The 19,273-nt window shown below is 36.7% G+C and overlaps 1 protein-coding gene and 1 long non-coding RNA gene across 6 annotated transcripts in view; one reads left to right on the top strand and one right to left on the bottom strand.

Annotated features, from left to right (window-relative positions):
- Positions 1-19,273, bottom strand: part of LOC147824152 (uncharacterized) — a 349,377-nt gene that overhangs the window by 242,256 nt on the left and 87,848 nt on the right. For 2 of the 5 annotated variants that reach the window (XR_015442736.1, XM_087190500.1), the window contains exon 1: positions 15,095-15,804. The exons of 1 other annotated variant lie outside the window; for it this stretch is intronic. The gene's annotated coding sequence lies outside the window, so the exon portion shown is untranslated. Of the gene's footprint in view, positions 1-15,094; positions 15,810-19,273 lie in introns of those variants that run through there. 2 more of the 5 variants (XR_015442737.1, XR_015442734.1) reach the window with 2 other exon arrangements.
- Positions 1-19,273, top strand: part of LOC147824153 (uncharacterized) — a 39,690-nt gene that overhangs the window by 10,942 nt on the left and 9,475 nt on the right. The window contains exon 2 of the long non-coding RNA XR_015442738.1: positions 14,121-14,214. This is a non-coding gene — a long non-coding RNA (uncharacterized LOC147824153). The remainder of the gene's footprint in view (positions 1-14,120; positions 14,215-19,273) is intronic.

Here is a 19,273-nt window from a genome sequence, read left to right as displayed (position 1 = left end):
AACAAATTTGGTGGTGATAAACTCCTTCAGCTGTTTCTGGGGAAGTCTTTATCTCTTCATTTCTCACCAACAACTTTGCCAAGTATAATATTCTTAGCAGGATTTTTCCTTCAACACTTTAAATATATCATTCTACTCTCTCCTGGCCTGTAAGTTTTCTGTTGTTATTGAAAATCATTTATATGTAATTTGTTTATTTGCTCATGCTGCTTTCAGGATCCTCTGTCTTTGATTTTGACAGTTTGCATTGTAAAGTAGTCTTCCTACTTGCTTTTATTACTAAAGCAGGGGTCAGTCATTCTGAAGGAGCAAAACTTTGCATCTTGATGGTCAGTAGCCTTTAGCTAAAATTTAAATTTCCCTTCAGAATAGGTAACATAGTAGCAGCAATTCTGACTTCATCATTAATAGAAATCACAGATATATTTTTGTTCAAGAAGTTTGGAGCAGAAGAGCAGAAGTCCCCATGGCCAAGTAGCTGAGCCTTCCAGGCTATTTGCCACCAACCCCAGCACTGAGGAGGTGAGCCACCTGGGCACCATTAACACCCCCCCCCAGTTAAAATGAGAAGACATGTAAACAAGTATCAAAATCAGACTTCTAGATCACCTAAAGCAACACCAAAGGGAAACGAGATGGAACAATCTGATACTCAACCACCTGGACTCCCTGAACTGGCAACAAAAGAGAATCTGGAAAAAAGTAAAATCAGAAATAATTTCTCAGATAATAGCAGAGATTGTGCCCATAGTGCAAGACATTACTAATAAATCTAGAGAGGACACAGATTAAAAAAGAGAGAGAGAAGCTGAGGAACGTAATGGAATCGCAAAATAGAAAAAAAATGGAATCCATAAAACAGATGCAAACAGATTTCCAGGAGATTAAAAACTCTCTTGAAAGTTTACACAGCAGAATGAGCCAATGTGAGGACAGAATTTCAGATATAGAAGATAAGATTGCAATTAGTGACCAGGAAAAGAAAAATTGCTTTAAAATAGTAAGGGACCATAAAAAATCAACCCAGCAGCTGCTAGATGATACAAAGAAGAAGAACATAAGACTGATCAGAGTCAAGCCCAGAGGAGACCTCCAGGTCAGTGTGCAACAGCTCCCAGCCAGGAGGAGGATTCTAGGTAGCCATGCCATGGCTCCCAGCGTAGAGGAGGCCTCTGGGTCAGTGTGCCACAGCTCCCAGCCGAAAGGAGGCCTCCAGGTCAGTGTGCTACAGCTACCAGCCCAGAGAGCACTTCTGGGTCAGCATGCCAAAGCTCCCAGCCCAGAGGAGACTTCCAGGTTGGTGCGCCATGGATCCCAGCCAGGAGGAGGATTCCAGGTAGGTGTGCCATGGCTCCCAGCATACAGGAAGCCTCCAGGTCGACATGCTATGGCTCCCAGCATGGAAGAGACTTCCAGATGGGTATGCTGTGGCTCCCAGCACAGAGGAGGCCTCCAGGTTGGCATGCTACAGCTAACAACCCAGAAGACACTTCCACATTAGCATGCCATGGCTCCCATCCCAGAGGAGACTTCCAGGTTAGCACTCCATGGCTCCTAGCCAGGAGGAGGATTCTGGGTAGGCATGCAGTGGCTCCCAGCATAGAGGAGGCTTCCGGGTAGGTGTGCTTCAGCTCCCAGCAAAGAGGAGGTGAGCCGCCCGGGTGACAGGAACACACCTGGCCCCCTGTCAAAATGAGAAGACAGGTAAACAAGCCTCAGAACCAGACTTCCAGATTGCCTACAGCAACGCCAAAGGGAAATGAGATGGAACAATCTGATACTCAACCACCTGGACTCCCTGAACTAGCAACAAAAGAGGATCTGGAAAAAATGAAATAAGAAATAATTTCTCACATAACAGCAAAGATTTCGCCCATAGTACAAGACATGATTAAGAAATCTAGAGAGGATACAGATAAAAAAAAAATAGAGGAACTGAGGAACATGATGGAATGCCAACATAGGAAATAAATTGAATCCAAAAACAGATGCAAACAGATTTCCAGGAGATTAAAAACTCCATTAAAAGTCTATGCAGCAGAATGAGCCAATGTGAAGACAGAACTTCAGATATAGAAGATAAGATTGCAATTAGTGACCAGGAAAAGAAAAAAATTCTTTAAAATTTTAAGGGACCACGAGAAATCAATCCAGCAGCTGCTAGATAACAAAAAGAAAAATAACATACAACAGATTGGACTCAATGCAGAAACAGGAGAGAGGGCAGATGATATACAAAAAAAAAATGTTCACAAAAGTGATGGCAGAAAACTTTCCAAGAAGTGGAAAAGAATTTGACCTACAGATAAGTGAGGCATATAGGACTCCAACTAGCCTAGATCAAAAAAAAATCTATACATAGGCATATAATAGTTAAGATTCTAGAAACCCAACAGAAGAACAAAATTCTATAAGTAGTTAGAGAAAACAAACAAATCATATACAAAGGAAAGCTCATCAGAATTACAGCAGACTTCTCAGTGCAAACCCTCAAGGCAATAAGAGCTTGGAGTGATGTGATTCAAGCCCTAAAGGAAAACAACCTCCAACCCAGATTGATGTACCCTTCAAAACTATCTTTCAAAATTGATGGAGAAATAAGATATTTTCATGACAAAGAGCACCTTAGGAACTTCATGAATACCAAACCAGCACACCAAAAACTTTAGACAAAATCCTAGGAAAAGACAACAAGGATCACAACCCCAGAAAGCCCAGCAGAATGAATAAACTGGGCACAAGAAGAAATTAAAAGCAGAGGGGGAAGATTAAACAAAAAGAAAAAGTCATGACAATGATAACTCAATACGTATCAGTTGTAATCATTAATGTTAATGGTCTCACCTCACCACTTAAAAGAAATAGACTGGCAGAATGGGTCAAGAAGCAAGATCCAACAATATGTTGCATACAAGAAACACATTTAATTCAAAAAGCAACTCATAGACTGAAAGTTAAAGGGTGTAAAACAATACTCCATGCAATGGGAACCCAAAAAAAAGCAGGAGCAGCTATGCTCTTTGAAGACCAAGTGGATTTCAAACCCACACTGATTAAGAGAGACAAAGAAGGACACTATATCCTTGTAAAGGGAACAATCCAAGAGGAAGAGATGGTAATCATAAATATCTATGCACCAAACACTAGTGCACCCAACTATATAAAACAAATACTAATGGACATGAAAAACCATACAGGCACTAATACAACAGTAGTGGGGGACCTCAATACCCCACTGTCACAAATAGATAGATCAACTAGACAAAAAACAACCAATGAAATACTAGAACTCAATCAAACTCTTGAACAAATGGACTTAACAGATGTTTACAGAGTGCTTCACCCCACAAGATCAGAATACACATTCTTTTCAGCTGCACACAGGTCATTCTCCAAAATAGACCACATACTAGCTCATAGAACATATTTAGATAAGTGCAAAGGAATTAAAGTTATCCTCTGTATATTAACAGACCATAGTGTGATGAAATTGGAGATCAACAGCAGAAGAAACTGCAAAAATTTCATAAACACATGGAAATTGAACAACACACTTCTTAATAACCAGTGGGTCACAGAGGAAATTAAAGAAGAAATCAGACAGTTTCTAAAAATAAATGCCAATGACAATATAACATATTGGAATCTATGGGACACAATGAAAGCAGTCTTACAAGGGAATTTCATAGTAGTGAATACTCATGTTAGGAAAACAGAGTGTGCCCAATTAAACAACCTGATGCTGAACCTCAAACTTATAGAAAGAGAAGAGCAGGACAAACCCAAAGCTCATACAAGGGAGGAAATTATAAAGGTCAGGGCAGAAATCAGTGCAATGGAGACTAAGAGGACGATACAAAAAAATCAATGAAGCCAAGAGTTGGTTCTTCAAAACAATCAACAAAATTGACAAACCCTTAGCCAACCTTGTCAGAAAAAGGAAAGAAAAGGCCCAAATCCATGCAATTAGGAATGAAAAGTGTGAAATTCCAACAGACCCAGCAGAAATCCAGAGGATCATCAATACCTACTTCCAGAACCTATACACCAATAAGATGGACAGCACAGAAGAAATGGACAGATTCCTAGATACACATGAATTACCAAAGTTGAACAAAGAAGACCTAAAAATTCTGAACAACCCAATATCAACCAATGAAATTGAAAATATAATTTAAAACATACTGTTGTCGTCCACGAGCCCACTCGCAGAACAAGGTTCAGGAACCCGGACTGGGAGGGCAAGGCACGGAATCACCAAGCAGACTCTGGGGAGGTTTCTGGAACGCTTCCACTTTATTGAGAAAATGTACAGGCTTATATAGGGTAAGGCGGGGGTGGAGCCAGGGTGATGTCGAGATATTTGGCACATCATTATTGGATAGGGTAAAGTGGGGGCAAGACCAGGACAGGACTGGGAGGTTTGGCACACTATTATTGGTTACCGGGAAACTGTAAATTTGGGGGCTGAGGCGAATGGAGTCAGGACCTTGGAGGTCTTTGAGAGAAGCAGCCTGTCTGTCTAAAGTCAGGTCTCAACACACCAGAGGGTGGGTAGCCCCTGTTCTCAGCTCTCGGAGTTTGCTCATGAGAGGTGGGTGCGGCACACCTGGCTCAGCCAGACATGAACTTGATGCTCAACATACCAACCAAGAAAAGCCTGGGTTCTGATGGCTTCACTGCTGAATTCTACAAGACATTTAGAGAGGAACTACTGCCACTACTGTTTAAACTCTTCAACGAAATTGAATGGGAAGCAATACTCCCAAAATCATTCCTTGGAATCAAGCATCACCTTGATCCATAAAGCAGAAAAAGACCCAACCAAAAAAGAGAGGCCAATCTCACTAATGAGCATGGATGCAAAAATCCTTCATAAGATACTGGCAAACAGAGTGCAGAACATCATCAAGAACATCATACACCCTGACCAAGTGGGATTCATCCCAGGGATGCAGGGATGGTTCAACATAGGCAAATCAATCAATGTAATACATTATACAATAGAGCCAGGGACAAAAACCATGTAATCATCTCAATAGATGCAGAAAAAGCATTGGACTAAATCCAACATGCATTTATGATGAAAAAAAACCTACAAAAAATCAGAATAGACAGTCTCTACTTCAATCTGATAAAAGCAATCTATGAAAAGCCAACAGCCAATATCATACTAAATGGTCAAAAACTGAAATCCTTCAAACTAAAATCAGGAACAAGATAAGAATGTCCACTATCACCACTACTGTTCAATATACTTTTGGAAACATTAGCCACAGCAATTAGACAAGAGAAAGAAATAAAAGGAATAAAGATAGGAAATGAATGAGTCAAATTGTCATTATTTGCAGATGACATGATACTCTACATAGAAGACCCCAAGAACTCCACCAAAAGTCTTCTAGACTTAATAATCAAATTCAGTAAAGTAGCTGGATATAAGGTCAACACACAAAAATCAATAGCTTTCCCCTACATGAACAACAGACTCACTGAGAGAGAACTATGGCAAACAATTCCTTTCACAACAGTATCCAAAAAACTGAATTACCTAGGAATCAACCTAATGAAAGAAATCAAAGACCTCTCATCTGAAAACTGTAGCACTTTGAAAAAAGATATTGAAGAGAATATCAGAAAATGGAAAGACATCCCTTGCTCCTGGGTAGGAAGGATCAACATAGTGAAAATGGCTATACTTCCAAAACTGCTACATAGATTCAATGCAACCCCAATTGAAATCCCAGCAGCATACTTCATGGACCTTGAGAAAACAATCCAAAAATTCATTTGGAACAAGAAGAGACCCAGAAAAGCAAAAACAATTCTAGGTAACAGAGACATGGCAGGGAGTATTACAACCCACAACTTGAAACCATATTACAAAGCTACTGTGTTAAAAACAGCATGGTACTGGCAAAGAAACAGACCTGAGGACCAGTGGAACATATTAGAAGATGCAGAAACAACTCCAGAAACTCAGAAACACTCAGCCACCTCATCTTTGACAAAGGAGCCAAACACCCTCCATGGAGGAAAGATAGTCTCTTTAATAAATGGTGCTGGAAAAATTGGGTTTCAATTTGACAAAGACTAAAATTAGACCTATATGCTCACCTTGCATTAAACTAAAATTGAAATGGATTAAAGATCTAAATATAAAAATAGAAACGCTGAATCACCTGGAACAGAGGTTAGGTAGAACTCTTGAAGACATTGGGGTAGGAAAAGACTTTATGAACGAACCTCAGTTGCCCATGAACTAGCACAAACAGTCAACAAGTGGGATTGCTTCTTATTAAAAAGCTTCTGCACAGAAAGAGAAACCACCAGCAGTGTGAAGAGACAACCCACAATGTGGGAAAAAATTTTCACCAGCAGTCCCTCAGACAAAGGTCTACTACCTCGAATCTATAATGAATTTTAAAAAATCAGACCTCCCAAATTTGAAGGCCCAATCCAAAGATGTGCATCTGAAATGAACAGATATTTCTCAGACAAAGAAGTAGAAATAGCAAATAAATACATGAAAAAATGTTCAACATCACTGGTCATTCGAGAGATGCAAATGAAAACAATGCTGAGATTTCACCTCACTCCAGAAAGAATGGCTGCTATCATGAAATGAACCAACAACAAATGCTGGTGGGGCTGTGGGGAAAGAGGAACCCTGCTCCGTGCTAGTGGGAATGTAGACTGGTGCAACCATTGTGGAAATCAGTATGGAAATACCTCAAAGAACTAGGAGTGGAAGTCTCATTTGACCCAGCTATTCCCCTGCTGGGTATCTTCTCCAAAGAATTGAAAGAATCATACCACAATGATATATGTGCACCCATGTTCATAGCAGCACAATTTGTAATAACCAAAACTTGGAAACAGACCAAATACCCATCAACTGGAGACTGAATAAAGAAAATGAGGTTTTTTTATAAAATGGAGTACTACTCAGCCATCAAAAAAGAGAAATTAGAGACATTTATTGCTAAATGGATGCACATTGAGGCGATACTCTTAAGTGAAATAAACAGGACACACATGTGTAAATATCAAATAGTTTCTCTAGTCCTAGAAACTGAAAGTGTAAATAAGGACTAAAAGGTGTAATAGATAATGTGATATAGGAAGAAAAGGGGCAGAGGGGAGGGGGAAGTAGAAGGGGTAGGGGAAAGGAAAGAAGGGAATGGAATTAATATGAGAAAATGAAAAAATGGAAACAAAGTCTTTGAAAATAGGGAGGGATGGAGGGTTGAAGGGAGGGCAGGGGAAGGGGGAAAAAATAAGAACCAAGAGAGTATGTAAAGGTGCATATCTCCAATGAAGAATACCATTATATTGTACACCTAAAATGTACCAATAAAAGGATATACAAAAAAAACTGGTCAGAATCAATGAAGAAATGAGAGACTGCAGATGACATAAAAAAATTTTCACAGAAGTGATGGCAGAAATCTTCCCAAGAAGGGGAAAAGAACTTGACATATGGATAACTGAGGCATATAAGACTCCAGCTAGCATTGATCAAAAAAAATCTACACATAGGCTTATAATAGTTAAGATTCCAGAAACCCAACAGAAGAAAAAAATTCTACAAGCAGTTGGAGAAAAGAAACAAAACACATACAAAGGAAAATCCATCAGAATCATAGCAGACTTCTCAATGCAAACCCTCAAAGCAAGAAGAGCTTGAAGTGACATATTTCAAGACATAAAGGAAAATGGCCCCCAACCCAGACTGATGTACCCTCCAAAACTGTCATTCAAAATTGATGGAGAAATAAGATACTTTCATGACAAAGAGCACCATAGGAACTTCATGAATACCAAACCAGCACTTCAAAAAATTGTAGACAAAATCCTTGGAAAAGACAATGAGAATCCACAACCCCAGGAAGCCCAGCAGAATGAATGAGTTCATCTGGCATGAAAAGAAACTAAATGCAAAGGGGGAGAATCCAACAAAAAGAAAGTAATGACAATGATAAGTCAATATGTATCAGTTATAACCATCAATGTTAATGGTCTCAATTCCCCAGTCAAAAGAAATAGACTGGCAGAATGGGTCAAGAAGCAAAATCCAACAATATGCTGCATACAAGAAACACAATTAATTCAAAAGGAAACTCATAGACTGAAAGTTAAAGTGTGTAAAACAATACTCCATGGGACAGGAACCCCTCAAAAAAAAGCAGGAGTAGCTATCTTCTTTGGAGATCAAGTGAATTTCAAACCAACACTGATTAGGAGAGACAAAGAAGGACACTACATCCTTGTAAAGGGAAAAATCCAAAAGGAAGAGAGGACAATCATAAATATATATGCACCAAACACTAGTGCGCCCAGCTATATAAAGCAAATACTAATGGAAATGAAAAATCAAATGAGCACTAATACAATAGTAGTGTGGGACCTCAATACCCCACTGTCACAAATAGATGGATCAACTAGACAAAAAATAAGCAACTAAATACTAGAACCCAATCAAACTCTTGAACAAATGAACTTAACAAATGTTTACAGAGTGTTCCACCCCACAAAATCAGAATAAACATTCTTTTCAGCTACACACAGGGTGTTCCCCAAAACAGATCACATACTTACTCATATAACATGTTTAAGTAAGTGCAAAGGAATTGAAGTTATCCCCTGTATATTATCAGACAGTTCGATGAAATTGGAAATCAATAGCAAAAGAAACCACAAGAATTTCATAAAAACATGTAAACTGAACAACACACTTCTGAATAGCCACTGGGTCACAGAGCAAATTAAAGAATAAATCAGACAGTTGCTACAATTAAATGACAATGCCAATATAACATATTGGAATCTATGGAATATAATTAAAGCAGTCTTCTGAGGGAAATTCATAGCAGTGAATACTCACATGAGGAAAACAGAGTGAGCTCAAATAAACAACCTGATGCTGAACCTCAAGCTTCTTGAAAAAGAAGACCAGGACAAACCCAAAGCTCATACAAGGGAGGAAATTATAAAGATCGGAGCAGAAATCAGTGCAGTGAAGATTAAGAAAATGATACCAAAAAATCAATGAAGCCAAGAGTTGGTTCTTCAAAAGAATAAACAAAATTGACAAACCCTTAGCCAAACTTATCAGAAAAAGGAAAGAAAAGGCCCAAATCCATGCAATTAGGAATGAAAAGGGTGAAATTACAGCAGACCCAGCAGAAATCCAGAATATCATCAATACCTACTTTGAGAACCTATGCGCCAATAAGATGGAAAACACAGAAGAAATGGACAGATTTCTAGATACTCATGAATGAAGAAGACCTAAAAATTCTAAACGACCCAATATCAATCAATGAAATTGAAAACATAATTAAAAACTTACCAACTAAGAAAAGGCCAGGTCCTCATGGCTTCACTGTCAAATTCTACAAGACATTTAGAGAGGAACTACTGCCACTACTGTTTAAACTCTTCAGTGAAATTCAAAGGGAAGCAAAAACTCCCAAATTCATTCCTGGAAGTGAACATCACCTTAATTCCCAAAGCAGAGAAAGACCGAACCAAAAAAGGGAAAAATAGGCCAATCATACTAATGAACATGGATGCAAAAATCCTCAATGAGATACTGGCAAACAGAATGCAGAAGATCATCAAGAATATCATACACCCTGACCAAATGGGATTCATCCCAGGAATGCAGGGATGGTTCAAAACACACAAATCAATAAAAGTAATACACTATAATAATAGAGCCAAGGACAAAAATCATATGATCATCTCAATAGATCCAGAAAAAACATTCCTCAAAATCTAACATGCATTCATGATAAAAACCCTACAGAAAACTAGAATAGACAGACTCTATATCTCAATCTGATAAAAGCCATCTCTGAAAAACCGAGAGCAAATATCATATTAAATGATCACAAACTGAAATCCTTCACACTAAAATCAGGAACAAGATAAGAATTTCCACTATCACCACTCCTGTTCAATATAGCTCTGGAAACATTAACCATGCCAATTAGACAAGAGAAAAATATAAAAGGAATAAATATAGGAAAGGAAGAAGTTAAACTGTCACTATTTGCTGATGATATGATACCCTACATAGAAGACCCCAAGAACTCCGCCAAAAGTCTTCTAGACTTAATAACCAAATTCAGTAAAGTAGCTGGATATAAGGTCAACACACAAAAATCAATAGCTTTCCTCTACACGAACAACAGAATCACTGAGAGAGAAATAGGGCAAATAATTCCTTTCACAATAGCATCCAAAAAACTGAAATACCTACGAATCAACCTAACAAAAGAAATCAAAGACCTCTTTTCTAAAAGTTATAGCTCTCTGAAAAGAGAGATTGAAGATGATATCATAAAATGGAAAGACATCCCTTGCTCCTGGGTAGGAAGAATCAACATAGTGAAAATGGCCGTACTTCCAAAACTGCTACATAGATTCGGTGCAGTCCCAATTGAAATTCCAGCAGCATACTTCACAGACCTTGAGAAAACAATCCAAATATTCATTTGGAACAAGAAGAGACCTAGAATAACAAAAGCAATTCTAGGTAACAGAGACATGGCAGAGGGTATCACAATCCCCAACTTGCATTATACTACAAAGCTAATGTGAAAACAACAGCATGGTACTGGCAAAGAAACAGACCTGAGGACCAGTGGAACAGATTAGAAGATGAAGAAACAACTCCCGACACACTCAGCCACCTCATCTTTGACAAAGGAGCCAAACACCCTCACTGGAGGAAAGATAGCCTCTTTAATAAATGGTGCTGGAAAAATTGGGTTTCAACTTGCCAAAGATTAAAACTAGACCTATATCTCTCACCATGCACTAAACTAAAATCAAAATGGATTAAAGATCTAAATATTAAAACAGAAACGCTGAATCACCTGGAACAGAGATTAGGTAGAACTCTTGAAGACATCGGTGTAGGAAAAGATTTTATGAACAAAACCTTAGTTGCCCACGAACTAGCCCAAACAATCAACAAGTGGGATCTCTTTTTACTAAATGCTTCTGCACAGCAAGAGAAACCACCAGCAGAGTGAAGAGACAACCTACAATGTGGGAAAAAATTTTCACCTGCTGTTCCTCAGACAAAAGTCTACTATCTAGAATCTACAAAGAACTTTTAAAAAATCTGATCTCTCAAACTGAAAGACCCAATGCAAAAATGGGCATCTGAAATGAACAGAAATTTCTTAGACAAAGAAGTAGAAATAGCAAATAAACATGAAAAAATGTTCAACATCACTGGTCAATCGAGAGATGCAAATGAAAACAATGCTGAGATTTCACCTCACTCCAGAAAGAATGGCTGCTATCATGAAATCAACCAATAACAAATGATGGCAGGGCTGTAGGGAAAGAGGAACCCTGCTCCACTGCTGGTGGGAGTGTAGACTGGTGCAACCACTGTGGAAATCAGTATGGAGATTCCTCAAAGAACTAGGAGTGGAAGTCCCATTTGACCCAGCTATTCCCCTGCTGGGTATTTTCCCAAAAGAATTAAAAGAATCATACCACAGGGATATATGTGGGCCCATGTTCATAGCAGCACAGTTTGTAATAGGTAAATCTTGGAAGCAGCCCAATTTCCCATCAACTGGAGACTGGATAAAGAAAATGTGGGGGTTTTTTTTATACAATGAAGTACTACTCAGCCATAAAAAATGAGAAACTAGAGACATTTATAGCTAAATGTATGCACATTGAGGCAATACTCTTAAGTGAAATAAATAGGACACACGTGTAAATGCCCAATACTTTCTCTAGTGTAAGAAATTGAAGGTGTAAATAGGTACTAAAAGGGATAATAAATAATGTGAAATAGGAAGAAAAGGGGCAAAGGGGCAGGGGAAGTGGGAGGGGTGGGGGAAATGAAAGAAGGGAATAGAATCAATATGAGAAAATTTAAAAAATGGAAACAAAGTCTTTGTAAATAGGGAGGGGTGGAAGGGAGGGCAGGGGAAGGGGTTAAAAATAAGAACCAAGAGAGATTATGTAAAGGAGCAAGTTTCCAATGATGAATGTAACTGTACAGTATACCTAACATGTACCGATAAAATTAATTTTAAAAAGAAATCACTGATTTTTTCATATCATGTTGCTCTTATTTCACCAATCACATTTATCATTGCTTTGAAATTATAGTAGTTATCAGATCCATTAATTCTTGTAATTCTATATGTGACAAAAACAGAACATATGTTAATGTTTCACATTTAGTTGTCTTTTAATATTTTGATAGATTTATTTTAGTATAAACCCCGACAAAGTTTTTAAAGCTTCACCAGACTGCCAAGGGTGAAAAAAATTATCTTGAATTACCTTTCTTCCCATCTCCACAACTGCCAGCCTAGAATGACACATTATCCTGCCCAGGCTGTATTGCGTGGGCCCTGTGCTTCCACTCTTGCTCCCCTAAAATCCATTTTGCACAGATTAGGCAGAGTCGCATTCTTAAAATGTAGATAGAACGGCATAACTCCCTAGCTTAAATTCTCAAGTCACTTCCCAGTACGCCTGGGACAAGGCTTTACAGTGATCTCCGGGTCCGCAAGGATCTGGCTCCTGCCTACTTCCTCTTAATTTCAGGCTCTTCTCTTGCATCCTCCATGCTCATTAACCACTCCAAGCTCCATGTTTCAAGGATGCTCTTTTTGTTGCCCCATGTGCCTGGATTTCAGCTTGTCTGACTGCTCCTCATCACTCTAGCCTCGGATCTAATATCATCTCTCGGGAAAGGTCCTCCTGACCATCCTATCATACTGACTCTCACCACCCACAGAGGTGCTGCCCCACGACAGCATCTTCTTCTGAAGAATGCTAGCCTGTATCTGAAATTGTACTCACTTCTTTATTGTTTGGGTTCCCAAGCAAAGGGGCAAAGATTTTCTGTTTTTCTTCCTTTTCTCAACTGTGACTAAACATGTTTCGAACTCTGTGCTTGTGTGTGTTAAGCATGTGAATGAAATGAGGATATTCTAGCTACAAGCCTAGGAAATGGCACAGACTATCAGAACAATAAACTCACAGAACTAATTCTTCTCTCTCAAATAAGGGACTAGAAGTCAGATATCTGAAATACAATCTACATGTGTGTGTTTGTACGCCAGCTTTTACTCTTATCTGTGAGTGTGACCTTTGAGATGTTTCCTCCTAGGACCCGAAAGTTGGTGCACCAAAGACATAAACCAGTAGAGGGTGTGCTTGGACAGTCTGCAGTTCTGAAAATAAAATTCATTTGTATGACCAGCAAAAGAGAAAACTAGGTATATTTGGGACAAAGATTTGATGTACAGGCCTTGTCTAAAACTCATCATAAATGGAATTACTGAAATAAATATGTAATATGTTCATAGAATATATGATTATGTTTAATCTTTAACTTGTTTAGACTGTTTTTATTTCTTAGGATGTTTTTAAATGTATGAATAATTATGTAAATTATCTTTGTACATCAATATATCAAGTCACAGAAGTGTTGCACACAGAAGAAATAGACATTCGTCAGTTGTTTATATTAATGCAAGTGAAGAGTAAGGCCAGTATTTAAATTTCATGAATATCATACCCTAGAATGTAAGTACTGTGTAACATTTATTTTTCCAATAAAATTCTACTGAAAACTAGTATCAAAATGTCATTATATTCTTCCAAGCATATACTAGAACTAGCTGGGGAGGAAGATACCTAAATAACTTCAGATATAATGGTAGGTTCTTACTTACCATTTTCTATTTAGTCCTCTCAAAATCTTAGAAGATGAGTTTTTGTTTTGCCTATTTTTATAAGTGATTAAACTGAGACTTGTGGAAATTGGGCAAGTTGATGCTAGTCCTTAGGGAAGCTGAGCTTCAAATCCAATTTACATGCTCTTCACATGACAGCATGGAATGAATAATGCAGTTCATTAGATTTCAGGCACACAGAACACAGAGTGATTACAGTAACATAAAACTGAAGTGTTAGTGAAAGGAAGTAGCCCATGATTGCTCTAAGTCGCAGACTGCAAGTACATGGCACAAGGGCCACCATTCTCTCATTCTCTCTTTTTCCTGCTTATTGTAAACACCAAGAGTTATTCACAATGCTTTTTTTTTCTCTACAAAATCCAGACATAGCCTCAAAATCCTCATCAATGAAGCAAGCTTATAGCCAATCATTTGGAGATGACACAGAAGACTGAAAAGTTTTCCATCCCTTTTCCAGGTAAAGGGATATGTAACTGAATAAAATTGAAGTGCAGATGTTTTTACAAAGCATATTTTATGAAACAAAGATTGGACATACATCACACAATGGCACTCATGGCCATTTCATCCATATTGACAATATCTCACCAATACCTCACTCACTTTACAAAAAAGCTTCATATTTGTAATTGAACCATTTATTACATACAGAGTTACAGTAATTGGCTATTTTTCAAAGATGTATAGTGATACTTATTAACAATCTAAATAATAAAATTATCCAGCATTCCTGATGATTTAACTATTCAATATAAATGTATTCTTCAAAAACTTAGATAATAACATTAAAGGATATTTATTTTTTGAAAGTACCATCAAAAATACATTATAATTTTCCCAACTTATTGAACAGGATTACTGATAATACTCTCTTTTCTTTAGGAAGAATCTGAGTAGTATAAATCACATAGTTCATACGTGTTTATGCACAATATTATTTAATCTTCTTTGCTACTCACCTACTATGACATTTTACTGTTATTTTTCCTTCTACTTCTGTTTTTTCCACATGCCTGTCACTAACTGGCTTGTCAAGAATTACATTCCAAAAAGAAAAGTAGATAGCATGAATGGGAATTAATGGTCCCCTTATGGGGAAAAAGAAGTGCATGACTTCCATTCTTGGGTTTTATGGTAAATATTTAAGATGCTCAGAATTAGTTTTATTTCCCTTTAGGTCCTAGTTTATGTTTTGAAGGGTTGAAAGAAAAGACAATCTAATACTGTATATTACTCATCCAAAACAGTTTATCTTTTGGTTTAAACTTTCAGAAAACTTTAAGCTTTCAAAGGAAAATAAAGCCAGGTATTTGCAGCTCTTTGATGGTTTGACTTACCCTCCAAGGAAACCCAGTGATGGAAACTGAGTACAAGGCAGCATCAAGGGATCTGGACTTTGCTCCTGTCTCCACTCGCAGTCAACAGTGGGACTTTGAACAAGTCATGATGCCTCTCTGGATTCCTATCTTTTCCTATCTAGAGAGACAGACTACACTCCCTCAAGCCACTCCTGACTCTAAAATTCTTAGAGTCTAGAAAATAAACCCAAACTACATATTCTCACTCCTCTTTAAATACTCTCACCAAGTCTAAATCTAATTACACCTGGCTCTGCATAACACCATGCTCCTAAAATTCTGAAACATCTTCCTCTCAATGTCAATCTTAAGAAATGTGCTCATCCAATATAAAAACCTCTATTTTGCTCAAACATTATGATAATGAAGCATGCATCCTAGAATGTTAATGTCTTCTGTTCTGACCCCATTCAACCAAGTTTATTTGGAATGGAACAAAGGCAGAGAAAATTATCGGCTATAAAACACTTAGATTAAATCTCCCACACATTTACCCCAGGAAAAGTGAAATGAACACCAATGTATCGACTCTTAAACATAGAAAATGTAATTTAAAGTTCACTTCCTACACAGGGATAGATGTAAACAGATGTAGTGTCATCTAATTCAGATTGTTTTACAAGTTTCACTTGAAGCCAATTGGAGTCTACTTCCTATTAAAGAAAAGGCTAAGAATATTAATATGGTCAAACAAAATGGCAAAGAAAATGTTTAATTTAATTAAGAAAATAAACCTCAAATATTCTAGCATTAATTTAATCACAAATGGAATGTTAGTAATTAAAAATTTTATCTTTTTTGTTGTTTTGTTTCAGGGTTTTTGTTGTTGTAGTTGTTGCTGTTGCTGTTGTTGTTTTTGTTTTGGAAGAGATTGTTTGTTTTTAGTGGGATTTTTTCCAGTACTGGGGACTGAACTCAGGCCTTCTCAGTGAGTTACATCTCCAGCCATTTTTAATTTTTTTAAAAAAATGTTTCACTAAGTCACTAAGTTCCCCAGCCTGGGCTCAAACTTGTGATCCCTCTGCCTCAGCCTCCTAGAGTTCTGGGATTCCAGACATATGCCACCACATCTGGCTTATCTGTTGCTTAAAATGGTCTTTTATATGAAATTACTTGATTATTTGTTACTTAGAATGCTTATTTTTCTTTTTAATGGATAATCCTACATTTCTTCGTCATGGTTTAAATTTTTTCATTTCCAGCTAGTTTGATTTAATAAAATATAAAAAATGTAGCAATTACATATGAGATTCTATTGGACAGGTGGTTTTGACCAAAGTAATTTATGATGGAGATATTACAAGTCAAGTAGTTTTATATTTTACTTCTCACATTTTCAGAATATAAATCAGAACATATAGGCCTTTAAATTAAATCAGTAACACATTATAGATCCTTACCATATTTCAGTGAATGATTGATTAAATGAGTGAATCTGCCTGAAATCATGTAGAAGTCTTTAGTAATAAATTAAAATTACAAATCCAGAGCAAATGGTATGATTGCAGCAGTTATACTACAACCTGGTAGAGTAGAACTATTTTATTGAAGTAGACAAAAAATAATAGAATTTGCAAATTGTACTTAGATAATTATTGCAAATGAAGCAAAATCATATGTTATTTAAAAGAATGTATACTTTGGAATCAGAAAGAACTGGGTTTGAGATTGATTCCACCAGTTTTTAGTTGTGGTGCTTTGATCCAGCAGTTACTTCTCTAATTTTTTTTGCAGTAAATTGATAATAAAATATTTCTTACCTCATACCATTATTTTTAAAATCTTAAAATTAAGAAAGTTTTACACATAACTTCAGTAAAGTTAAAGAAAAAACCCTTTGTAGTACACAACAAAATTTGTTTACATAATAGAAATTAATGTATTGAAATATTAGTAGAGTAGCATGTACTGTCAGCATTATAGGCCAGCTAAAATTAATGGAGAAGAAGTGATATGTACTTAAGACATGAAAACATATATCTACACTTGACAAAAATATATATATATACACTTAAACAAATGCAACTATCACAAATAAAATGAATGTGGTGATACATGCCTGTAATCCTAGCACTCAGGAGGCAGAGGTGGGAGGATTCTGGTGAGTTTGAGGCTAGGTTGGGCTCCATAGTGAGTTCAAGGCCAGCCTGAACTATATAGTGAGACCCTGTCTCAAATAAAGAAATAAAATGCAAGTTTCTACCTACTAAATTTTAGAAAAAGAGGGGCAACCAATTTTCCAGTTCCCCTTCTGTCTCTCTTAGACAGAAGCTATCTTTCTCTCAATAAATTTTTCCTACTCTGAAAGAAAAAAAATTAGAAAAATAAATTAATACACTAAATTAATCCAATTAATAATGTAGATACTACCAATTTGATGACTTTAGATGTAAGGAAACTATGATGAAACCAATTATATTCAGTTTCTACTAATATTTGTTCGTTTTAGTTCTTCAAATTTTTTTGAGTTTTATATATAGTTTTTTCTATTACTGAGTTTCATATAAACATCACTTCCATGTTGTAAGCCCCATGACAAGTTTTGCTGGCATAGTCTCCCAAGCAGAACTTTGGCACATTGCAAATACAAAAGAAAGAATCTTTAAATAAGTGACAGAAAATAAAATAATCTTATACATGTATCAGTATTTCATTCATAAAAGCCCAGTACTGTTTCTCTGTACACAAATTCATTGTTAGTTTCTTTTCATTGGATTTTTATGTTAATCAGCAAAAAACATAGATGTAGGCAATGTCTACATATACAACCAACTTTGGCTAATTTGACAAAATAAGTTAATCCTCTAGAAATATTCTGATAGTCCTTTCCATTCAACACAATTCATTTCTAAATGCACACCATATGTTTACGTGAAAGGCTCTTTGGGGAAAGTTTTTCCAGGCTACAGTTCTTGAATCTAGTTTTTGTGTGCCCAGCCATTTAGAATAGTAATCTGGTTTCTGAGTGTTTTCCCTGGCTTTGATCTACCAATATTTGGAGACATTTCCAGGATTTACCTCTGAGTTTCAAGTATCACAACTCAAGTAGAAGGTGTTGCTACTAAACACCACAATCTAGGAAATAAGGGGTCACTACCTGTTTCTCATTTCTTCTATGTTGTTAAAGGCATCATGAATCTAGACACTTCTTTTTGTCTCCCTGAGCCTTATCTGAAAGTAGGAAAAATAAGTAATCTTACCTAACTCTAAGTAATGTGGCAGAAGCAAATATGTGATACATGAAAATATTTTGTTAACCATCAATTATCATACCAGCATAAAATTGCATTGTTAATTTTAAAGTAATTCTGCATATTTCAAATTGTATATAGAAAGAAAATGAGTGGGAAAACTTTCAGAGAACTGCTTACTACATACCCAGTAAAGCTGCTACGCAGACCATCTCATTTAATTTCCACATCAACACTGCAACATGGTCAAGAATTCCAGAAACTAGATCAGAGAAAGCAGGGTGATTCATCTCTGACCTTGCAGAAAGCAAGTCAAGAAGTCATTAGGACTTGTGCAGGCTCTAACGAGGGCTTCTTAGTCCTGGTCCATCCTAGCATTTAACCAAGCAAAACCTCACTGATGATTGTCTTTTAACATCTTGGCTAATGGTAGAGGAAAACTGAGCAAAATTTGATTTGGTCATTCTAGGCAATCATTACAGCTATTCAGGCCAAAATGCTTTTATCCCAGTATTTAATGTAAATGTTCTGGATAATTGCACTAATTTGTTATTTAATCATACTACACACTAACACCAGCCAATACATGGGGATAGTTTGTACATATGTATCACAAAAATGTATAGAGTGTATAGTTTTATTGGGTGAGGAAAGTTTTGGAAAGCAAATTTCTTTCCCACTTGAAATTACAAAGAAGCATTTTGAAAAGGAGTTATATGGAGAAAATTATTTTCATAACGTGGAAGGTGGATAACAAAAAACATTTTTACAAGGAGGAAATTTCTGACAGAAATTTGAGCTCAATCAAATGTAATAAAAATTAGTAAATGAAGAGCTTACCTTCATTTAGGGGGAATTTGGCTAATGAATTTATTTTCAACTCAGCCTTAACAGTAATAAGAAAAGCTGATGTATTATTTCCAAACAAAATTTTTAAATTTTTAACACAAAGCACCTTTATTGTTTT

The sequence above is a fragment of the Heterocephalus glaber genome, unplaced genomic scaffold (genome assembly GCF_053883595.1).
Source record: "Heterocephalus glaber isolate CG9 unplaced genomic scaffold, H.glaber_assembly_v1.0 deba00001553, whole genome shotgun sequence".
NCBI lineage: Eukaryota > Metazoa > Chordata > Mammalia > Rodentia > Bathyergidae > Heterocephalus > Heterocephalus glaber.
Note: the sequence above shows the minus strand (reverse complement) of the source record. Positions and strands in the feature narration are given on the sequence as shown.